Here is a 25,857-nt window from a genome sequence, read left to right as displayed (position 1 = left end):
CCTGTGCCCACCCCCCATATCTATCGCAGCCGTAGCAGGGGCCGCTCCTTCTCCTACATCGCCTTGGCCTGAAACGACCTTCCAATCCACCTCTGAACTGCACCCTCCCTGGCAGACTTCAGAAAATAATTCAAGCCTGGCTTTTCAACAGAGGCATGGCGCCCTCAGTGCCCAGATACCCCTCGGGGTGATAGTGCTGCACTGTATAAATGCTAGCTGATTGATTGATTGATTGGGGTTTGGTCTGTCCTGATAGTACAACCTTACAGAGGTGGGATGAGGAGGCCAGTGATGAAGCATGCCACATTGCGTGGGTGAGACCAAATAATAAAATATCTGTACTGGTCAATCACCTAGGATAATGGATTAGGATAAGGTCATTGTAACCCCTATAACAAATCCTCACCACACTCTGTGTGTTAATACATCACAATCACCTCCAGTCTACTTTATCTTTCACTCTCCTAGTCCAGTACCTCCCATGGAAGACAGATTTTAACTTGGCCTAGCCAAGAATTCTCTATCAGGCCAGAGCTTCTTGGACCATATTGAAGTGAGCACAGCAAAGCAATGAGAATATACAGCCAGATTCATGAAGCTAAATTGCGATCGCAATAGCTGCGAAAAAGCTATTGCGATCGCAATTCGAAAAAAAGGTATTCAAGAAAAAAATTAGCGAATTCGCTAAGACATAATTGCGAATTCGCAATAGAATTCGCAGAATCCCAGTAGTAGCCCAATAGCGAATCAGGAAATGCAAGAAACCACGGATTCTGCGAATAAATATGCGAAATTGCAATACAATCGCAATCGCAATTTGCGAAAAACCCGAAAATCGCTTTTTGCGAGGCGCAATTTAAGGACAACCCAAAGCAGGTGGTAACCATCAAAGTAACAAAAAAAAATATTTGAAAAACCGTTTCCCAATCAGCAACAGGTGCTGGCCTGACCAAACACACTCAAGGAGATGCAGCTGCAGCATTAGGACTCTCACAATGCCAGGGCTGTACATGGTGGTCAGGCGGCAAAGGCTACAGCGAGCTGCACGGTTCAGACGTAGGATCCAGGAGAGGATATTCCGCTAGCGGGTCACCCTGCTGGGCCAAACCAGAGAGCAAATATATGCTAAGTACCGCCTGAATGGGCCAATGATCATCAAGCTAATCCAGGACCTGGACCCCCTGATGCAGCACCCAACAAGGCGGACCAATGCCGTGCCCACACATGTCCAGGTATTGTGCAGCCTGCACCTTCTGGCCTCCGGAAGCTTCCAGGGGATAGTTGCCGCTGCTGGGGGGATATCCCAGCCCACCATGTCTCGCTGCCTAAGGAGTTTCCTAGATGCAATGCTGACCCAGCTACACCAGCACATAAAATTCCCCACCAGCCAACAGGACTTGGATGAGACCAAGCATCAATTCTACAATGTTGCGCAATTTCCACATGTGATAGGATGCATTGACTGTACCCACATCCACATCTGCCCACCAGCACAAACGGAATACATGTACCGCAACCGCAAGTCCTACCACTCCCTCAACATCCAGATGGTGTGCAATGCTAAGACATACATCACGGACATAGTGGCACAGTACCCGGGGAGCACACATGACTCCTTCATATTCCGGCACTGCGGCCTCCACACACGACTTAGAAAAGGGGGTGGTGATGAACAGAGTGTCTGAGTTAAACAGACCACTCTTACCCAGTCCAAAGATCAGGGCTTGATCCATCACCGTTATTTATCTCACTGCCCCATCCCAGCTCAGAACCTGGCTATATGCAAATCAGTCTGTCCCTGGCCCAGTGCATCATGGGAACAGGGCAGACTAAACTACCAAGCCAATTCTTCACCAGAAAGGAGACAAGCTACCGGGGACCGGTTTCTGGCATTTCAGCCTTCTTCGGCCCGGCTTGCTTGAATCCTGATGGAGCAGTGAGAAAGGGACTCATGTCTGAGTATACCCTGCCACACCTATAGTGGCCAAAAACGATTTAGAAAAGGGGGTGGTGATGAACAGAGTGTCTGAGTTAAACAGACCACTCTTACCCAGTCCAAAGATCAGGGCTTGATCCATCACCGTTATTTATCTCACTGCCCCATCCCAGCTCAGAACCTGGCTATATGCAAATCAGTCTGTCCCTGGCCCAGTGCATCATGGGAACAGGGTAGACTAAACTACCAAGCCAATTCTTCACCAGAAAGGAGACAAGCTACCGGGGACCGGTTTCTGGCATTTCAGCCTTCTTCGGCCCGGCTTGCTTGAATCCTGATGGAGCAGTGAGAAAGGGACTCATGTCTGAGTATACCCTGCCACACCTATAGTGGCCAAAAACGATTTAGAAAAGGGGGTGGTGATGAACAGAGTGTCTGAGTTAAACAGACCACTCTTACCCAGTCCAAAGATCAGGGCTTGATCCATCACCGTTATTTATCTCACTGCCCCATCCCAGCTCAGAACCTGGCTATATGCAAATCAGTCTGTCCCTGGCCCAGTGCATCATGGGAACAGGGCAGACTAAACTACCAAGCCAATTCTTCACCAGAAAGGAGACAAGCTACCGGGGACCGGTTTCTGGCATTTCAGCCTTCTTCGGCCCGGCTTGCTTGAATCCTGATGGAGCAGTGAGAAAGGGACTCATGTCTGAGTATACCCTGCCACACCTATAGTGGCCAAAAACGATTTAGAAAAGGGGGTGGTGATGAACAGAGTGTCTGAGTTAAACAGACCACTCTTACCCAGTCCAAAGATCAGGGCTTGATCCATCGCCGTTATTTATCTCACTGCCCCATCCCAGCTCAGAACCTGGCTATATGCAAATCAGTCTGTCCCTGGCCCAGTGCATCATGGGAACAGGGCAGACTAAACTACCAAGCCAATTCTTCACCAGAAAGGAGACAAGCTACCGGGGACCGGTTTCTGGCATTTCAGCCTTCTTCGGCCCGGCTTGCTTGAATCCTGATGGAGCAGTGAGAAAGGGACTCATGTCTGAGTATACCCTGCCACACCTATAGTGGCCAAAAACGATTTAGAAAAGGGGGTGGTGATGAACAGAGTGTCTGAGTTAAACAGACCACTCTTACCCAGTCCAAAGATCAGGGCTTGATCCATCACCGTTATTTATCTCACTGCCCCATCCCAGCTCAGAACCTGGCTATATGCAAATCAGTCTGTCCCTGGCCCAGTGCATCATGGGAACAGGGCAGACTAAACTACCAAGCCAATTCTTCACCAGAAAGGAGACAAGCTACTGGGGACCGGTTTCTGGCATTTCAGCCTTCTTCGGCCCGGCTTGCTTGAATCCTGATGGAGCAGTGAGAAAGGGACTCATGTCTGAGTATACCCTGCCACACCTATAGTGGCCAAAAACGATTTAGAAAAGGGGGTGGTGATGAACAGAGTGTCTGAGTTAAACAGACCACTCTTACCCAGTCCAAAGATCAGGGCTTGATCCATCACCGTTATTTATCTCACTGCTCATTGCACCATCAGGATTCAAGCAAACCGGGCCGAAGACGGCTGTAATGCCAGAAACCGGTCCCCGGGAGCTTGTTTCCTTCCCAGTGTAAGAATTGGCTTTTGTAGTTTGGTTTGCCCTGTTCCCATCATGCACTGGGACAGGAACAGACTAATTTGCATACAGCCAGGTTCTGAAACTGGGATGGTGCAGTGAGCTAAAAAACGGTGTTGGATCTAGCCCTGATCTCTTGACTGGGTGAGAGCTTTCTGCTTAATTCAGAGACTCTGTCCCTCACCACCCCTTGTTGTAAATATTTTTGTCCACCCTAAGCGTGGAAGGGTATTCTCAGATGTGAGACCCTTGCTCATTGCACCATCAGGATTCAAGCAAACCGGGCCGAAGACGGCTGTAATGCCAGAAACCGGTCCCCGGGAGCTTGTTTCCTTCCCAGTGTAAGAATTGGCTTTTGTAGTTTGGTTTGCCCTGTTCCCATCATGCACTGGGACAGGAACAGTCTAATTTGCATACAGCCAGGTTCTGAAACTGGGATGGTGCAGTGAGCTAAAAAACGGTGTTGGATCTAGCCCTGATCTCTTGACTGGGTGAGAGCTTTCTGCTTAATTCAGAGACTCTGTCCCTCACCACCCCTTGTTGTAAATATTTTTGTCCACCCTAAGCGTGGAAGGGTATTCTCAGATGTGAGACCCTTGCTCATTGCACCATCAGGATTCAAGCAAACCGGGCCGAAGACGGCTGTAATGCCAGAAACCGGTCCCCGGGAGCTTGTTCCCTTCCCAGTGTAAGAATTGGCTTTTGTAGTTTGGTTTGCCCTGTTCCCATCATGCACTGGGACAGGAACAGACTAATTTGCATACAGCCAGGTTCTGAAACTGGGATGGTGCAGTGAGCTAAAAAACGGTGTTGGATCTAGCCCTGATCTCTTGACTGGGTGAGAGCTTTCTGCTTAATTCAGAGACTCTGTCCCTCACCACCCCTTGTTGTAAATATTTTTGTCCACCCTAAGCGTGGAAGGGTATTCTCATATGTGAGACCCTTGCTCATTGCACCATCAGGATTCAAGCAAACCGGGCCGAAGACGGCTGTAATGCCAGAAACCGGTCCCCGGGAGCTTGTTTCCTTCCCAGTGTAAGAATTGGCTTTTGTAGTTTGGTTTGCCCTGTTCCCATCATGCACTGGGACAGGAACAGACTAATTTGCATACAGCCAGGTTCTGAAACTGGGATGGTGCAGTGAGCTAAAAAACGGTGTTGGATCTAGCCCTGATCTCTTGACTGGGTGAGAGCTTTCTGCTTAATTCAGAGACTCTGTCCCTCACCACCCCTTGTTGTAAATATTTTTGTCCACCCTAAGCGTGGAAGGGTATTCTCAGATGTGAGACCCTTGCTCATTGCACCATCAGGATTCAAGCAAACCGGGCCGAAGACGGCTGTAATGCCAGAAACCGGTCCCCGGGAGCTTGTTTCCTTCCCAGTGTAAGAATTGGCTTTTGTAGTTTGGTTTGCCCTGTTCCCATCATGCACTGGGACAGGAACAGACTAATTTGCATACAGCCAGGTTCTGAAACTGGGATGGTGCAGTGAGCTAAAAAACGGTGTTGGATCTAGCCCTGATCTCTTGACTGGGTGAGAGCTTTCTGCTTAATTCAGAGACTCTGTCCCTCACCACCCCTTGTTGTAAATATTTTTGTCCACCCTAAGCGTGGAAGGGTATTCTCAGATGTGAGACCCTTGCTCATTGCACCATCAGGATTCAAGCAAACCGGGCCGAAGACGGCTGTAATGCCAGAAACCGGTCCCCGGGAGCTTGTTTCCTTCCCAGTGTAAGAATTGGCTTTTGTAGTTTGGTTTGCCCTGTTCCCATCATGCACTGGGACAGGAACAGACTAATTTGCATACAGCCAGGTTCTGAAACTGGGATGGTGCAGTGAGCTAAAAAACGGTGTTGGATCTAGCCCTGATCTCTTGACTGGGTGAGAGCTTTCTGCTTAATTCAGAGACTCTGTCCCTCACCACCCCTTGTTGTAAATATTTTTGTCCACCCTAAGCGTGGAAGGGTATTCTCAGATGTGAGACCCTTGCTCATTGCACCATCAGGATTCAAGCAAACCGGGCCGAAGACGGCTGTAATGCCAGAAACCGGTCCCCGGGAGCTTGTTTCCTTCCCAGTGTAAGAATTGGCTTTTGTAGTTTGGTTTGCCCTGTTGCCATCATGCACTGGGACAGGAACAGACTAATTTGCATACAGCCAGGTTCTGAAACTGGGATGGTGCAGTGAGCTAAAAAACGGTGTTGGATCTAGCCCTGATCTCTTGACTGGGTGAGAGCTTTCTGCTTAATTCAGAGACTCTGTCCCTCACCACCCCTTGTTGTAAATATTTTTGTCCACCCTAAGCGTGGAAGGGTATTCTCAGATGTGAGACCCTTGCTCATTGCACCATCAGGATTCAAGCAAACCGGGCCGAAGACGGCTGTAATGCCAGAAACCGGTCCCCGGGAGCTTGTTTCCTTCCCAGTGTAAGAATTGGCTTTTGTAGTTTGGTTTGCCCTGTTCCCATCATGCACTGGGACAGGAACAGACTAATTTGCATACAGCCAGGTTCTGAAACTGGGATGGTGCAGTGAGCTAAAAAACGGTGTTGGATCTAGCCCTGATCTCTTGACTGGGTGAGAGCTTTCTGCTTAATTCAGAGACTCTGTCCCTCACCACCCCTTGTTGTAAATATTTTTGTCCACCCTAAGCGTGGAAGGGTATTCTCAGATGTGAGACCCTTGCTCATTGCACCATCAGGATTCAAGCAAACCGGGCCGAAGACGGCTGTAATGCCAGAAACCGGTCCCCGGGAGCTTGTTTCCTTCCCAGTGTAAGAATTGGCTTTTGTAGTTTGGTTTGCCCTGTTCCCATCATGCACTGGGACAGGAACAGACTAATTTTCATACAGCCAGGTTCTGAAAATGGGATGGTGCAGTGAGCTAAAAAACGGTGTTGGATCTAGCCCTGATCTCTTGACTGGGTGAGAGCTTTCTGCTTAATTCAGAGACTCTGTCCCTCACCACCCCTTGTTGTAAATATCCACACACGACTGGCAAGGGTAGACTTTGGTGAAGGACACCTACTTGGTAAGTACACTTGCCCCACAATGTTACACTGTGATGAAGTAGCTGCGCTGCACAGGCACTCACCCTCTGCTCCTCTCATTCAGGTGACAGTGGCTACGCTCTCCGTGAATACCTCCTCACCCCATACCTCAACCCTGCTACACCACAGCAACGGCGTTACAATGTAGCACACATACGCACAAGGAATTGCATTGAGAGGACATTTGGGCTACTGAAGAGCAGATTCCGCATGCTTCACAAGACTGGTGGGGCCATGTACTACAGTCCTGATGTCTGCTGCCGCATTGTGGCTGTGTGTGCAATACTACACAAAATTGCTACCAAGCGCCGGATTCCTGTAGAAATATCTGGCAGTGAGTCGGAAGGGGACGACCGGCCACCTGCACATGCGCTTCATGCACACGGGGAACATCCTGCTGAAGGACACAGACGGCGCAACCACATCACAATGAACTGTTTCTAGTGCACCCACTCCCCTCACCCAACACTTCACAAATGCATGACAATGGAAATAATGACAGGAGTCCGATGTTCAATGCTTGAATAAATATTATTGTTGATTGCACAATAATAAGGAATAATTGTTATGAATTAAATGTGAGGAGTATTGCGCCATACTGCTCAATGTTTTAAACACGACATGCTTATATCAGCAGCATGTCCCTGCCCATGGATTGAAATGTCATGTGCGCCTCCGGCGCGCGGCACCCAGTCGCCTCTCAGGCTCCTCCTCCGGCAGGGCACGTGAATCCGGCACTGGGCCTGCTGCTGCGGCGTAGGACACCGACCTGTGCCGCAGACAGGCTGCTGACACTTGATGTCCCCTCGCTTGTGTCATCCCCACCAGCATTGGCTGGGCCAGTTGGTTGTAGAGCCGGACAGCACTGGTCACCTGCTCAAGTACATGTGCCACGTCCTCGCAGCATTGTACCATCTGCAGCTGCATTGCCAGAGACCAACAGGACAGCTGGGAGGTGGCATTTCCTATCACGTAGTTGGAACGCATGTAGGCCGAGAGGCGCGTGAGTAGCTGGCAGTGGCGGCGGCGGGTGATGTTGCGCTGGATGATGATGGCCGCTGTGTTTGCCTCCATGGCAGTTGTCATCCGGTCAATTCGATCAGACACATTGGCAACATTTATGCCTATGTTGTGGAGCTGTAGTTGTATAGCACCTTGGCATCGTGCCTGCAATTGGTGCACGCGCAGCATGCAGCGCTCAATACTGAGCCCTGGCACACGCACAGCCATCGCCCTCCTGCCGGTGCGTGCTGTACTCTGCTGCGGCTCCCTGACATGCCTGCTGTGCTGGCTCGGCACAGTGGGTGTGCGCTGTGTCGCAGGTCTAGCAGCACCTGATGTTGATGGTGCCACTGGGATGGGTCTTGCAGCTGGCAATGGAGCTGTGCCTGATGTAGCTGGCGTTGCTGGTGGTGGTCTGCATGGTGGCAATGGTGCTGGGCCTGATGTAGCTGGCGTAGCTGGTGGTGGTCTGCATGGTGGCACTGGTGCTGGGCCAGATGGCGCTGGTTGTGTGGATGTTTGCTCCTCCTCACCCTCAGGCTCCTCTGGTACGTCATCTATCTGCAGCCTCTCGCTGTCACTGCTGGTGTTATCGGCGCCACCTGTGATGGAAAGTGGACGTAGATTAATTGCATGTATCTTTGACATTTGCAGTTGCTGCATGCATGCTGGATACCAATCCCTGACTGGCTGTTGCATTGCGTACATTGGGACATGTCTGGCTGCATTGGAGTTTTTGTACATTGTGGGCAGACTACATGTCCCACAATGCAATAGGGCATGTTCTAATGTGCATGGGCTGCATGACTGGGGTTGATTATGGGAGGCTATAGGGTCATGGCCATTGTTAGGGGACAGGGTCGCAGTCGCATGCCACATATCTTGGCTGTCTTGGGTGGGTCGGGATGAGTCCAGAGGTATAACCCCAACACATGCCTCACGCTGCAGTGTGTCCTCCACACGATCCTCCAAGGGGGTGTTGGGAGGGACTGTTGGATCTCCCCCTCCAGTTGCAAGGCTCTCACCCAGCCTCTCAGCCACCCTCTCCTTGGCACGACCTCGGAGGCCGTACCACCTCTTTTTGAGGTCGTCTATGGACCTCTGTGTTACTCCTACTGCGTTAACTCTGGCGCGGACGAGCAGCCACAGTTGCTGTTTCTCAGCCTCAGGCACCCTCCAGGAGTCCTTGCCGAAAAGTTTGGTGTGGTCTTGGCAGACTCCATCGATTAGATGCTCCAGCTCCTGCTCTGAGAATTTTATCTTGCGCTTGCGCCCGGTGTCACTGGGCCCTGCTGCTGCATCCTGTGGCATAACTGCAGTCTGCAATATCCAAAATATCCAAGTCTGGAGGTGTTTTGAGAGGAGCTCTGAGTGGTGCTGCTTCAATCTCTGCCTCAGTGTTCTCAATGGGGGAGGGAACTGCCTGCTTCCTGGTTGTGATGTCATCACTGTGCTCGAAATGCGACTTCCCGTTTTTGCGATCTCACTATTAGCGAGATCACAATTTGCGATCTCGCTAATTGCGAGATCGCTATTCCTACACGGAAATTGACGGATTTAGCGATTTTTCTGAGATTTTGGACAATCGCTATCGCCTTTTGCGGCCGGTTGCGATTCGCTTTATTTTCTCGCAGTTTTTTGTGAATCCCATTCTGCGAATTCTAAATTGCGATTCGGTATTAATCGCTATTAAGAATTCGCAGAATTCGGTTTTCATTAATCTGGCAGATAGAGTTTTAGAGTAAATGTCACTTGAAATAATTTTAAACTAATTATAAGGCATGGATAATGTAGAGCAGAATCTTTGGGCAACTTATGCTCAGGCCATTTGTCCGCCCTGCCCTTTTCCACAAATACACGAAGAGGCCACTCTTACCCAGAATATCCTCACCAAATGTTGAGCATGTCAAAGAATTGCAGAGTTAGATTCATCCCCATAATGCTCTTGAGCAATGAGACCACATGAGGACACTTCTTCTGCATGAGTGAAACTGCAATAATTGACAGTATACACATTCTCTCAGTGTTACATTATCCTGAGCATGCCAGACATTCAAAGTAAATGCAGCGCCCCTAAAATCAGATCACTTAGACCACATAACCACTCATGATTTCTGAAATAGTAAGATTTTGCCAACTTTAGAATTAATTTTAATTTACCCATATGGCACTTATATAAACTTCACCTGAAAGAAAGGGACAGTTGTCTCAAATATGTCTCCAGATGTCAATGCAAAGGCAATTTAAGACAGTTGCACCATGTTTAAGTTAATTTGATCTAGAGAAGAGAAATTGAAAAAATTAACCACAGGACACACATACAAAAACTGAAAGCAAGCATGCAGAGGCTATTGGCAACTCTGAAGTGCCACAAGCAGGCTTTAGGACATCTAAATATATTTTAAAACAAAGAAGCCATCAAGCCCCTATCATCACATCTAAGGCTCAGGATTTGATACATACAAACTTCTACTACAAATATAGAGAATAATGTGACCTCAGAATCTCATTATGTGTAATCAATCACCAACAGATGAGTCCTTCCACTAGTGGCAGCAACTCAGTATACAGCCCTGCTATCACCAGGTATCCTCACATATGTACACTAACATTACTATTTGCCACTGGGGGCCTTGCAAACAGTGCATGAAACCCCAGATTTATCTTCTTCAGGCTTGTCCCCATTGATTGAACAGATGAAATCCCCCATGAACCAATTGTTCAGCTACTTCTCTTCCTCTGGCTGGAGTTTTACCATACAGAATTAGACAATTACAAAGCATTTCTTTCTGTCAGAAAGAATGTCTTACTCCTGGAAATTTATGAGTAAGTCACACTTACCTCTGGTGTAAGACACAACTAATCACATAAAATGCTTCGTGAATTAGGCCTGCACATTCTATGGCGATTCACACTAAAGAAAAGTACAATCAATTAAAAAAATAATTTTGTGGATAAGGCCCAATGTGTATTGAAAAGTCTTGGACGTGGGCCATCTAAGTTACCAGCAACAAATCGGCAACCCATTACAGGACAATGCAACATATGGAAATATTCAAGGAGTTTTTTTGTGCACATAAATTATAGGGCCACCACCACATAAAAGGATGAATTGGCTGCATCGAGAGTGACATGCTCAGTGTGTTCCTGTGAGCTGTCCTCCCAACATCCACTTCGAATGCTGTGACAGGTAATGAACACAGGAGAAGCGAATGTACTTAATCTGACCTAATGACAGTCCTTCAGAGGATAAGATAACCCTAGAACGTCTGTTAAAATACAGGCAGAAGTCTAAAGAATAAAGAAGACAGGTTGTGACCGCTGAACAGAAACACATGCACAGATGCGAGTTTTGATTTGTAAGAAATAACCTGACAACCTTCAGTAGTAAGTATGCACTAGGAATGATAATAAAGGGAAGACTGGAATGAAAGAGAGGAAAAGGGAAACCTGGCATGGAAGAGAGGCGTGCAACTGGAATGGCTGAATTGGCTTCGATTCAAAAACAGGCAGGAAACATGATAAAACAGGATAGAATCTGTCAGTGGCATGAGGAAAGCCTCCAGATAAGCAAAGAACCACAATCCTACTCGTTGAAAAGACAAAATATATAAGAACAACATCTGTTTTTGTATTTGTTTAATTGCTTTCCATAGCCCTGGATTGTGACTAGAAATCACTTAAGACTTTAGGATTAGCAAGAAATAGCTGTAACAAAACACAGTTACGCATAGTTCGGGTTGAAAAGAAAAATAAAGTATCCTTTTATCACTGGCGTGTAGTTTGCGCTTTTAACAAACAATCTTTATATATAAAAACTAAAGTATGTCTGTCTGTTTGTCCTTTATGCATTACTACACCATTCATCCGATCGGCATGAAACTTTGGGAAGTTGTTGAATACACTCCCGCGAAGGTTTCTGGCAAAAAAAAATGTGTTTAAAGTTGTTGAGTACACTCCACCGAAGGTTTCTAGCAAAAAAAAAAAAAAAAAAAAAATTTGTTAAATATCGTTCCCCCGGCCTCCAGGGCCCTCATAATCTTTCCAATACTGAACGTTTACAGTTTCTGGTGAGACTCGCTTTTGCAATGACCATCAACAAAGCACAAGGACAATCGCTGCAAGTGTGTGGACTAGAGGGCCAACTTTAATTATCGCTGAAATGCATGAATATCGCTGAAAAGTCAGCGATATTCATGCATTACCGAGCTAATGCTCTTAGCCATGTTATCCACGTACCATTGGATAACATGGCTAAGAACTGCTCAGGGGCAGGTGTTAACTTTTGGAGATATTGGTGCTTAGCGCGAATATCTTCAAAAGTTGGCAATAGGAGATAGCGATGTTAGCGACTGTTTCCAGTCGCTAACATCTTGGCACGCCCACTTTGCATGTCATTAGTGATAAATATCACTGACATGCAAAGCGGGGCCCAAGATGGTCGCTATCTCCTACTAGCTGTCGCTAACTGGTGTTAGCGACAGCAACGTAATAGGGAGATAATTTTATCTCCGCTTTTTTGGCTTTTAAAGCCAAAAAAGCGGAGATAAACCCCCTTGATAATATGCCCCTAGATTTGGAGAATCCGTGCTTCTCACATGGACAACTGTATGGGGCCAGCTCACGCGTCGGAAAACCTTAGGATTTATTTGTGTACGCACCACACAGAAAAACAAAAAAATACAGTGTATCCACAAGCACTCGAATAAATAAACAGAATTAAAACAACACTTTAAAATGTTTTCCATATTAAAATAAATATGTTTCAATAAAAATGACACAATGTAAATTGAATGTTATCATAACAAGTTTCCTTAAATTTTCTTTCTTCTGAGATCGCAGCAACGCACGACGGGTAAGCTAGTATTAAAAATTAGAAGAGAGAACTTCGTAATAAATGCGGTCTCTTAAATAAGAATGCTTTTTTGCAGCCAAACTGCGGTGCTTCCAAGCATTACTTACAGATATCTATGGCTAGCCTGTACTTTTGTCACACCAGTACTGAATGAATAATCCATCATGCTCCACACATTGTTTCCGCTAGCCTCTACAAATATCTTTTGTGCTGAAAAGCATGGATGTAAGGTAGCTAACTCCATACAATCCCCCAAAAGAATTCTCCACAGTGCTTGGATATTCACCTCTTCGAGGCACATCATAACGTGAGGAGTACCCATGAACCATTGATAAAAGATGCTATTGGATCTGTAGCGTGACCTCACTATCCTATTCCCAAATCATGTGTAAAAGCTCCAATAATTTCTAACATCCCGAGAACAGCTCTGCAGCACGTCCCAATACCTCCTAGCTAAGCTTCCTTTTCACATTTCTTATACATGAATGCATATAAACATACGCTTCACACAACACGTACAAACAACTGCAACACCAATCAGCTTGGGGTTCAGTATAGGCCACAGGCGAAAGGAGGCATGATTATTCTAACCGCAAAAAATATTCCAGTTGAAGTATGATGTAATATATTTATTCTTAATGTATTAGTGCAAAAAGCTGCACAAATACATAAAAAGTGCAAAATCTTCTAAAGTGCAAAAGAGCGCTACATATTTCTATTGGCTCTGTGACCTATTTCAAAGGAACAACTGATCAGATATTTTGTTTATTTATGTTAGAACTGGCTATTTCTGGTAGGCTAAGGCTGACGCCAAAGCCAGGCAGAAACCACCTTTCTAGTCAGGGCAAGGGAGTCACACGCCAAGATAACCCCTGCTCACCCCCTGGTAGCTTGGCACGAGCAGTAAGGCTAAACTCGGAGGCAATGTGTAAAGGATTTGCGCCAGCGCACAACAGCAACAACATACTAGGCACACCACAAAAGGAACTCCACACAAGGTTATATATAATAACTTTTGTATTGTAAAAACACGTCAGATAGTATCACACAAAATACATGGTGCAAACTGGCACGGGCAATATTCACAAGGGATTATTTACAGGAGACAGGGCCACGTGGGCCACTGTCAGAATCAGAAATAGCATTTCTAGAATAAAGAATAATAAAGAATAAAAATCATAGTAGCACAAATTAGCAACTATGGCACACAACCAGTAACACATACATTTAGGGGTATAAACAAGAACACATTACACATGATGCAAAACCAACATTCACAGGTGTAGGAAAGGAAAAACACATGATGGATAAAACATACATTCAGCGGTGTAATAACATGGCACATGATGCATCAAAACACATTCAGAGGTACCGGAGAAATCACATGACGCCTAAAACATTCAGAGGTGTAAGGAAGGAAAAACACATGATGCATAACCGAACACATTCAGAGGTGTAAGATCAAGGAAGACACATGATGCATAAAAACATTCAGAGGTGCCAGAACATAACTCAATAGCGCAAAAACACCTTAGCAATTACTATTAATAACATAGAAATCACATTGCGCAGAAATCACATACCAGCCCCCATCTAATAAAGGGCCCAAAGAGCCCTGTGTCCAGAATGTCAGGGCGCGCTGCCATGCAGCGCCAGTCAGGGGTGCGCCAGTGGCGCAAAACCTAAACGTTGCAGGTGCCCACTACTTGCTGGGCACCTGGGAACAATCACAAGGGCCTAAACGTTTATTTACAGATTTTTTATTTATTTACAGACTTGTACCGCGCTGGGAATCGACTCCTGAGGAGTATCAGTGCTGCGCAGCTGTGACTGGCCGGGCACCTCGATGCCATCGCTGTCCCTCTCAGGGACTCACTCTCCATCATGCGCCTAAACGGTGCAGCTGCCCACTAATTGCTGGGCAGCTGGAGAATCATAAAAACTGCGATGGGGCCCTCACTGACCCTAGAACAGAACTGCGCCGCAGGGGTTGGAGCCACACAGGCTCTAAAGACACTTGTGTCCCCCAGGAGCCTCACTGGGCTTTAAACATCTTGTGGGCGGTGAGCTCTTCTGGACTCCAAAGCTGAATGTACCCCCAACAGGGGCAAGAACACAGGCCCCTCTGGCCCTCGGGACCCCCATGGGCCCTGCAACCACATCTGGCCCAGTCAGAGCCACACAGGCTCTCTAAACAGTGGAAGTGCCCCCAAAACTGGAGCCACGCACGGGCTCTGTAACTAATTAATAAGACGTGGGGGCGACCAACTGCCACTCGGGGCCGCCTACGATGCACCAACACTGCTGGAGTGGCCCGTTGCGAAGTGGGGCACTTTAAGAACCAACACCCCGAGCCCTCTCCTTACCGGGCTCCAGCGCGGGGAATTCTATTCCCCATGCGTAGGGGACACAGGCGGTGGTCGCTGCAGGGCTTTCTCACCCACGAGAGCCCCATCTCCTCTGCCCGCTCATCTTCACCCGGTCCCCCATCTCGGGACCGGGACTTCAAGAGGGGCGGAAGTCAGAGAGTCTCCAGGCTGCCGCCTCCGTGCACCTTGTCATTCGCGGCGGGGGCCAGGCACCGGCAATGTGCCTCGGGCCCCCTACTGCTGCCATCACCACAATTGCGGGGCTCTCCCAGCCCGTCTCCTTCTCTCGGGACTCCCTCCCTCTCGGGAGCCCCGCACTGGCGCTCCACGCTTCCTCTCCTTCCCTGACTGCACGGGCCAATCAGAGCGCGGCAGCAGGTGGACTTCCTCCGAGAACCGGAAGTCCCGCCCCACATCAGGCACTACGGTGCCTGACTTCCTGGTCGCGGCGGTGATTAACAAGAGGCAAAATGAGGGGTGGGCACCCTCGGTTGGCAAAATAATAATAGAAACGGGGTGAGCACCCGTTAGGCAATTATATAAATGGGGTGGCAGCCATGAATAAAAATAATTGAATAAAGGCACCGGCACTCGTACATAAAGCGCTCCCAAGCGCTAAAGGCCAATCCACAGCGCTCCTAGCGTTAGAACAAAAACCAAAGCGCTTCCAGGCGCTTTAGGCTATAATAAGCCCTGGCAAAAGTAAGACAAAGTTCTCTGAAGGGAAATGCAGCTCCTCCATTCTGCCACAGGTCCCAGAGATTCCAAGGGGCAAAGCAAAGTCCCCCCCAATCAGCCCAGGCAAGGCAGAGGGGTCCCCCAGAAGTCCTCCAGAAATCCAGGAAAGTCCATCAGGTGTCCAGGGGCTGGGCAGGGCCCAGGGATTCCCCTGGGCCCAAGCAGCAGCACGCCCCTGGCAAGATTAAAGACCAAAAACAAGAACAAATCGTAAGGTGACACAGCCCCTTTTTATACTGTAAATTCCTTTGTCTAAAGGGTGCAGGCAGTGTGAGAACCAGCTAGAACTGGTTATAGGGAATTCCTTTCAGTGTGAGGGGCAGCGGCGACAGTCGCCCAGCAGGAGGTGGAGCCAGCATTGTGGCAGGTAGGCACAGCCCTCTTCACTCCCAGGTGCTATCTCCTCCCACTTCCCTGGCAGCAGATGCAGCCTTTCATCCACGGGCTGACTCAGACAACCTCCTGGGGCTCCCCAGCCCCTGTCACCCTCAAACCAGACAGTCAATCCACAAGCAGGCCCAGGCACTCCTGGACCAGGCTCACCAGCCAATCACACGCCAGACACAAATTACACAAATATGCCAACTTCTAAAAGTGGCACTTCTACACTAGACACAGTCATGCCGCATATATCATTACACAGCATTCAATCTCAGTTCGTACATATCAAACTCGACCCTGCAATCCCCACACATCAGGAACTACCATGGGCATACATATTCCCCATTCATTCCTATGGGAGGGAAGGCCACTCACCACACATACACAGAGAGCTCAAGCACTTTACACTGTACCACAGTGAAAAAGTGCACAGAGGCCTAAAATCACCAACACCAGGTCACAGAAACAGGCTAGGAAAAAGCAAAAAGTCTTGGGGTGAACCTGCCAAAAGGGCCGGGTCCAACAATTTACATATATAATATATCCATTGCCTATAGTGCAACACACAGACACAGCATATTGCAACACCCAGGCCGGAATACTTTATATAATTCCATCATACTTTATGTTTTATACAGCAGAATTACATGAACAATACAAATGCACATCTCACCAATATGCATGAAAAACCATGGCCTCCTGTTTTTTGTGCTCGTCTTACCCCGTCCCACTCAGAAACCTGGTATTTTTTAATACTTCAGTTCTGGTACGATCATTTGCATGTATTGTAGCGCAGCTCTCATATTTAAGAGCCAAGCTCACTGTTGTGTCCTGACCCAAGAAAGACAGACACGCTTCTTTATGTTTCAAGGAGCTTTATTCTCTGCATTCTTCTCTGTCCCTGTCCCTACTCTATCTTCCCCTTTCCTGCCTACACTCCTCCTCTTCCCCTGGTCCCCGGCTAACTCCACCCACCCAACTACTAGACTGCTGACTATGTTACATCTCCCCCTTTCTTAACGAATGAACAAAATAATAGGCTGGTCCACATTTCTTCAATGAGTCTTTTTGGTCGTTGGATGTCTCGGCGGGGTCGCAGAGACATGATTCCAGTTTCAGTCCCAGAGTCCACTGGAGGATCACTTGTCTGACTCCCACTCTCTTGGTCAGATCGATCATGGCCTTCACTGACCGACGCTCCAGTCATCTTTGTGAGAGCTTCTCTCATGTCCGGAGGGCACTTCTTAAAATGTGATACTTTCCTGGTGATTCGTCAATGATCGGATTCTGCCGTTATCATGGTGCCCTTCTTTTGGGTGACCAGTAAAGGTTCAGCTCGGAAACGGCAATCAGTTTTTCTATGTTGGTCTTGTTTGACAATTACACAGTCTCCTTCATGTAGAGATGGTGATCTCGCTCTCCTCCTTGCGTCTGCGTATGATTTCATTTTGTCTTTGCTGCGACTGTCTGCTGCCATCACCTCTTGATGACTACGGAGAGGCGACACCGCTCGCAGGGCTCCTTCCCAGGTCGGTATGCGGGTCCTTATGGGTCGCCCTAGCATCAGCGTGGCAGGACATTTTCCAGTAGTCGCATGGGGGGTTGTTCTGTACTCCCTTAGGACCTCGTTCAGGGCCACTTGCAAGTCCTTTTTCTCAGTGGTGGCTTTTTGAAAAGTCTTTTTAAGTGTGGCCATAAACCGTTCAATGGTGCCATTTGCCTGCGGCCATAAAGGTGTGACTCTCCTATGTTTGAAGTTCAAATGCTTTGCAAAGGCACTGAACGCGTGTCCATTGAAAGGAGGTCCGTTATCTGTTTTCAGCTCTTTGGGAACACCCCATGCCGCAAACACTTCATCCAACACATTGAGGGTGCTGGAAGCACTTGTTGATGACACATTTTGAGCAATGGGGAACCGGGAGTATTCGTCAATTATGGCCAAGACATATTTGCCTGATTGCAGAGGTCCATAAAAATCCATGGCGAGTTCTTGCCACACCCCACTGGGTAGCGTGGTCATTTGCAATGGAGCAGGAGGATCTCCACGGTTGACCAGCTGACACTGGGGGCAGTCCTTCAGGGTTAGCTCTACCATCTGATCGAGGAGGGGAAACCACACCTGTTTCCGGAGAGCTCGTTTTGTTGACACCACTCCTCTGTGGCCTTCATGAGCAAGGTTGACAACACCCTGTCGTAGTGTTCCGCTCCAAATCCAATCCTCAGGGACATGTAGTCTGCTGGGTTCTCTGATTTCCCGGGCTTATGTATGATTGTGAACGTATATTCTTGTAATCTCAGACCCCATCGCTCAATCCTCGGTGGCATCTTGGATCTTGGGTTACCATAGATTGTGACCAGCGCCTGGTGATCAGTGATCATGGTAAAGTGCTTGCCATAAATAAAGACATGAAAATGTTCACACTCCCATACCACCGCAAGACTTTCTTTCTCGGATTGAGAATATGCTTTTTCAGGATCTGAAAGGCTGCGACTGGCATAGGCAACAATGCGTCTCTGATCAGAGTCATTTTTGTACTGCGCCAGAATCGCACCCAAGCCCACGGGGCTGGCATCCACTGTTATCTCTGTTTTCCTGTGAGGACTAAAGTATGAGAGATTATCAGCAGACTCCACCGCCTGCTTGATTTCTCTGAAAGCCTGTTCACACTGGGGGGACCAAGTAAAAGGTTGACCTTGTTTTGTGAGAGCCCGAAGCGGATGGCTAATAGTTGCATAGTCTTTTATGTAGCGGGCACAATAGCTGGCCATGCCCAGGAATGACCTCAATTCCCTAACATCTTGAGGGCTCTTGGTCTCATTCAGAACAGTTATCTTTTCCGGTTCAGGTTTCATCCCGGCACCAGAGAATATGTGACCGAAAAATTTCAGAGTGGATTGGTGGAACTCACACTTGTCTTTGTTGAGTGTCAAGTTGGTTTCTAGCAGGGCATGGCACACCCGATCTAGAGCCTTGTCATGCTCTTGAATGTTAGATCCATACACAAGGATGCCGTCACTGTAATTTAAAGTGTTGGGGATATGATGAATGATTTGTCGAATTGCCTCCTGAAAGATTTCTGCAGCCGAGGAAACACCAAAGCTCAGTCGTTTGTACCTGAATAGTCCAAGGTGGGTTTGCGAATGTTGTGATGTAGGGAGATTTGGCATGCAACTCCAGCTGGTGGTATCCCTTGTTTAAGTCAAGCTTTGAGAACACCCTCGCACCATTTAGTGCAGAGATCATGTCGCTGAGATGTGGCCCAGGGTGACGCTCCCTCTCAATGGCCGTGTTGGGGAGCCGCATGTCGACACACAATCTCACTTTGCCAGGAGTACCTTTCTTCGGTACGATGACTACCGGCGACACCCATGGAGTTGGACCGTCAGTCCTTTCAATGATGTTTGCTGATAAAAGTTCTTTAAGTTCATCCTCTACAGCTTGCTGGAGGTGAAACGGTACACGTCAGGGGTGTTGTGCCACTGGTCTCATCTGTTCATTTATGTGAAGACGGATTTGGCACCCTTTCATTTTCCCTAATCCGTGGAATAATTTGGGGAATTTATTGATAATGTCCGGATCATCACTGACCCTATAAAGAATCTCGACAAGTCGGAGGCGCTCTGCAGTTGGTAGACTGAGAAGACAGTCGCCCCCCGGGCCTTCAATAACATGGATGAATGCTGGTATGGATACGGTTTTATGCCTGAGTGTTGTTGGAAACTTCCCCAAGCAGGGAAGTGGCTTCTTGGACATCCAGGTGAATACCCGGACGTGTGCAGGAGTCAATGGTGGCTGAGGCTTCATCCGCTCATATTCAGTGACCGGAATGTAATTTAGTGAAGCTCCGCTGTCTAGCACAAATTTGGTTTCATGGTTCCCCACACTGATGTCTAGACGTGGATATTTCTTGAGCTGGTCAGTATCTGCAATCATGTTCGCATATTCCACTGTGTATTCAGAATCTCTGGATGTTGATCTAGAGTCTCGGGATGACGATATCCGCTCCCACTTAGACCTTCGTGACTCCCGACTGGAATGTGACGAGCCTGAGGACAACTTCGGTCTGTCCTGGACTGCTCTTATGTGATGTTTTCTGGCGTCAGAGCGAGATGGCCTCGCTGTTCCACTCCGTCTCTCCTTTTGATATTCCCCACAGATCGCTTCAAAGTTATTTGTCCGCCCACATCTTCGGCATTGCTGACCCATGGCAGGGCATGCATCGACGTGTGGATAGTCGTATCCGCATCTATAACACCTTTTTGTTCTCTCTGGCTTCCTTTCCCTTCGGCCAGGGTCACGCCTCCTATGCTCAGTGTGTCGTTGTCGGGACGACGGCCGAGGCCTCCATTGTTTCTCCCTTGAGTTTTGACAACTGCTGCTGCTGGCCTGTACTCGGCACACCTGTTCTCGGCTTACATTCCGTCCAGTTTCAATGCTCTTAGCATGTTCTTCCGCCTGGTCATAGACGCGAGTCATTTCTTCAACATCATCTAATTCATGATGTTTTCTCAGCAGCCGCCTCCGGAGTGTTTCAGAGTGGCATCCATCGATGATCTGTGATTTTATGTTGAAAAAGTGTCAAACTCACAGTGCCTCGATAATCGCCGCAGTCTGGTAATGAATGTTCTCATTGCTTCTTCTTTTCCTTGATGTGCCTGATGAAACGCATGTCGTTCATAATCGAAATTCCTTTTGTGGAGGAATTTCTTGTTCAGGGCTTCACGCACCTTGTCATAGGTTCCTACATCTGCAGGAGGAAGATCTTTGATTATCTTACTAATTTCTCGGCCCGCCAGATTGCGGAGGGCAATCAATTTTTCCTCATCTGCTATCACTTTCGATCCCTTAATGTAATTTTCAAAATCCTCAAGCCACTCCCGCCATCTGGGGCCCATGCTCCCTCCAGTGGTCAGAGTTAGGGGTTCTGGAGGCCGCAGATGTGACACCCCGTGATGATTGGTTTGACCTCGTTCCGTTGTGGGGAGGTGTTCGGAGTCACCATTGTGGTAGCACGTCCTTTTCTCTCTTTTCTTTTCTTTTGACTTGGGTTAACTTATTGTTTCTTCTTTGTAGGTACTCGTGCTGGTTTGTTATTTCTTACTTGCGTTGGCTTATGCTTGTTTATTATTTTTGGTTTACATTGACTTGTGCTTATTTGTAATACCACATTTGCTTTTGCTCGTGCTTGTTTATTATTTGTCACTTGCATTAACTTGTGCTTGCTTGTTTTCAACAGTTCATGTGCACCAATGCTTGTTTGTCAATGGCGCGCCTGACTTCAAAATGGCCGCTCCCGAATTGCACAGGAATGTCCTATCAGGCTGCCTGACTCCAAGATGGCCGCTCACTTGAAACTCCCATTCACCACGAGGTTTGGGGCTGCATTCGATTTCCAGACTCACAGGGCTCACACGGCACTCACCGGCAGCTTTCCTGGCAGGCAGCAGGTCTCCTTTGGTCTCTCTTGTGCTTCTTGTCCTCATACACCCTCAGGTAGGCTCGGGGTCAGCTCCTGATTTTTTCAGTTGTCTGCATGCCGTTCCTCACGCATCGGGGGTGAGCTCCGACTTTCGGCAATCTCAACACGGGGTTTCTAGACTTCCCCACGGCTCTCCACACCGCTTCAGATGGTCTCAGCCTTCAGGGCTCTTCAGGAAGTCTGGGGTGGGCTCCCAGTTTTTTCGTTAGCCTCGCACGGCTCCCAGGCTCACTCTCACTTTTGGGCGCGAAACGGCGCTGGGTTTAAAATTTCATTTAGCGCTCGACGCGCTCCTCTTACATGGCTCCACGCGATCGCTGAATCGCGGAGCTGGAACACTGGCTGCTGGCCTCTTCTTTTGGGCGGCAGTTTCTTCGGGGCGCATATGTTGCGACTGTTCTTCAAACGATGCCCCAGGGACAGGACGCTGTTTCCAGGGTTCAGGGAGAGCAGGCTGCTCATCCCACCCTTGTCGCCAGTTGTCGTGTCCTGACCCAAGAAAGACAGACACGCTTCTTTATGTTTCAAGGAGCTTTATTCTCTGCATCCTTCTCTGTCCCTGTCCCTACTCTATCTGCCCCTTTCCTGCCTTCACTCCTCCTCTTCCCCTGGTCCCCGGCTAACTCCACCCACCCAACTACTAGACTGCTGACTACGTTACACTCACTAACCTTGAAACCTTTTCAATCCTCGCTAGCAGCTGGGAATTTATCATGGGCAATATTAGACTATCAAACAATTTAAACATCCACTGGGTTCCTCGTCTTAAAAGACATTTTTTTAAAAACTTTGATGTATAGAATACATCCCCAGTACATTGCCCATCTAGTGGCCAAATTCCCATTTCTCATGGTCACTGATTTAGAAGTAGAGCAACCAATTGATACTCGGACAGAAATGCCTCTCCTACCTTGGAAGATACGTGACTTTTAGAACTTGGAACTGGTAATCCACATTGTCTGGTTATCTCTGTAACAACTACATGACCAATTCCTAGAGGCTTGTGTAACTCAAGGGCAGTCAGGCAATCCTTTTGACGGATTATACAACTTTCCATGGAAACAGTTGACTTTCAGTGGATAGTGAAGCCGATCACTCCAGGCTAAATCTAGGAGAATGGTGTGGGCAAAAATGTCTGATTAGGTAGCAGGCACGATAAAGGTTACAACGTGTTCTATTGGGTGTCCCAATTGCTTTGTGTATTCGAAATAGTGTCTAGAATATCACCAATTTGTGCAGAACAATCTGTGGTCTGGAGAGTTGAGTGGACAATATCCACAAAATAAATGGAGTTTAGTCCTATACTTGACCAATGTTGAACACCTCATAGTACAAATCAATGAAGAAATAGACAACATAACCATTACTTATTGCGTATATTCACAATCATATGTCCAAACTCTATACACAATCATCTTCACATGAGGTCGTCATGAACACAGACATGAAAAACACAACGTGACTTGGTGAAGTAGTGATATAAACTGCAAAAAGTGCAAAACATGTACACGAAACAAAAATAGAAATATGTCTGTGCTTATTGTATCTACTGGTTTAACACACATCCTATCAGATCATTAATTCCATTTACAGGATGGCTGACCAAAGACATGGACCAATACAATTGCCATAAATACAAAAAGGACGGGCATCTTTCTATTTGTATTTCATGTACATTTTTATATTGTGTAATGTCAATTACTTTTTTCACTTTATGTCACATTTTTGACTAAGTATCCCATTAGCCAAAGTACAGATCAGGCCATATGTTTCGCAGGGGTCTAGTAACAAGAATGCATACTTTACTTTAACAAAGTGAGATGGTCCCTACAATTAACTTTCACGCAGTGTCAGCACCACTTACAAAGGAGACTGCAGGTCTGACTAGGGCATGATTGCAGCTCTTGTTCTCAGCAAGCATGGAGTCTTTGACCTCATGGCAATCTTTCATAGTGCTGAACACAACAGGTCCTCTTCTCACATAGAAGCGTACCTTATTGACTATATCAACAGCAGTAAAGACTTACCTTCAATCCTAAAGGCCTGGTCTCAGCTCCACAAAGTGAGACAGCCATGAATTATCCCTCTGGACCTCATATCATCTACACAGATGTGCAGATGTGCTTGAGTAAAAGTTTCTTACTTGATCAGCAAGAAAGGCCAGCTTTTGTCTTGTTGAATGGCAATGGCCTGAGTGATGATGTCCATTCAGATTCAAAGTTATACCCCGAGCTTTCAGGGGGACCAATCACAAGAAGAAATATTTTGGTTTCAGATGTGTCACAGCTACGCCATAGGGTAGCTGACACTCTCAGGTTCAGGTTTCAGGTTTTAGAGTCTTTATTTCGATATCAAAATCATAAAAGACAGCATTTAAAACATATTTAAGACATTTGAGTTTTTGGACAGCTTAGCAATGTTCATTTGTAATGGCATTTTAAAATAGCAACACCGTTGACATAGTTCATTATAACTAGACTTAAAAACATTTTCGAGGTTAAAAAGTTATTAAACATGCAAGAAATACAAAGACAAACCTGACCAAAACATATTTAAAAGTTTAAAGAAGGACAAAAATAAGCAAAACCATTCCTAATACAATATACATTTTCCTGTATTTAGGAAAAAACGGTTAAGCTTTAGTGAACAAATTGGGAAGCCCTATTGAAGGTTTTGTCTGCTTCTTGCCCTGATGGCCCAAGCCCACCCTAGAAATTTGGCTATGCTCACCACGATCACCTCTGAGGTATTAGTTTTTAAAACCCAGATAGCCTCAGAGGACCTTCTGAAAGGGAGGCGCTGAAACAGAGGTTTTAACCCTTTTGTTCGTGGTGGTAAGTAGATCGGGCAGGCAAACAAAAAATGACCCTCGGTTTCTTTATGACCTGGACACCAACTGCAAAATTCCGTTGCTCCATTAACCCAATTTTTTGTGAAAGAATTCAGTGGCAGAGCTCCTACCCAAAACTGGTGGTAAAGTTTCTTATCCAGCTGTTTGGTGATAATATCCCAATAGGTCTCACGGGAGGGATCCAACTTAATGGTCAGAAACCTTCCCGTTAGACTAGCAGAGCTGGAAGCAGTCACTAGCAATTGACGGACCGAGGCCCAGTACAATGCCTTGAATTCCTGTTTGGAGAGAAAGGCGTTGGTACTCGGAGATATCCACAGTCCCATTTCGACCAGAATGGATTTTACCGTTTGTAGCCATGGAATTCTCCCAGAACCCCCAATTGACCTAAATTCAGCCAATTCCGTCTCAAAAAGGGCAAGGTCGGTGGAGGTCCATATACACCTCCAAAAGGCCACCAGTCTAAATCTTGCCATCTCATTAATTGGGTTGCACCCCAGATCCAAGCAGAGGGGTATGGAAGGGGATGATTGCGGTAGCCCTATCAAGCTCCGTAGGAACTTACACTGAATTCTGAATAGGCTTGAGAGATCCATGTATCCCCAGAGATCTGCACCATATAGGATTGCAGTGTTGATCTTAGTATCGTAAATCTTTAACGCTGGGGTAACCCGTTTTGTAATTGATCTCCTTTGCTCATTCAAAAGACAGCCAGTAAGTCGGGCAAATTTAAGCTGTTGGGCACCAACTTGGTCTTTCTATCCCAAACAACGGTCCAGGGTAACCCCCAAGTACGTCATGGTCTCAACTTGTTCCAAGTTGACTCCGCTCATACTTACAGAGCTCCGGACAGAATGGCTCCTATTGAGGACCATAAACTTGGTTTTGCCCACATTTACCTTAAGGTCATTGATGGCACAGAACTCCTCGAAGTGGTCCAGCGCCCGCTGCAGACCACTGCGTGTTTTTGAGGGGAGTAGGGTGTCTTCGGCAAAGATGAGCATTGGGAACCTTGTCCCGGCCAGCAAAGGGGCGTCAGTGGGAGTGTCTACAAAGAATTTAATAACTTGATCAATAAATAACAGGAAGAGTGTTGGCGCCAGGACACACCCCTGACGGACACCGCGGGTCACTGGGAAGGGTTCCGTCACTTGTCCCTGGCCTCTCCACCTCACCCTTGCATAGTTGTCCTCATGCATTTTAACTATCAGATCAAGTAGTTCCTTTGGTAATCCTAAGTCCCTCAGGACACACCACAATTTATCCCTCGGCACTAGATCAAAAGCGGACTTCAGATCAATAAACGCGGCAAAGATGGTTCCACCGCCGAGCAAGACCACCTTCCAGTAGATCAGACAGAATCTGAACACCTGGTTGATGGTGCTCGTACCCGATCTGAAACCCGCTTGCATGGAAGATAGGATATCCTGTAGTTCAATCCAGCCTTGAACTCTGCCCAAAACCATACGTGCGATAATTTTTTGGAGGGAGTCAATGAGACTAATCAGGCGATAATTGCCCAGATTAGACCTGTCGCCATTTTTGTGGATTGGGAGTATCTCC

This window comes from Lissotriton vulgaris, chromosome 6 (genome assembly GCF_964263255.1).
Source record: "Lissotriton vulgaris chromosome 6, aLisVul1.2, whole genome shotgun sequence".
Taxonomy (NCBI): Eukaryota; Metazoa; Chordata; class Amphibia; order Caudata; family Salamandridae; genus Lissotriton; species Lissotriton vulgaris.
The sequence above is the reverse complement of the archived record's forward strand: the minus strand, read 5'-3'. Positions refer to the sequence as shown.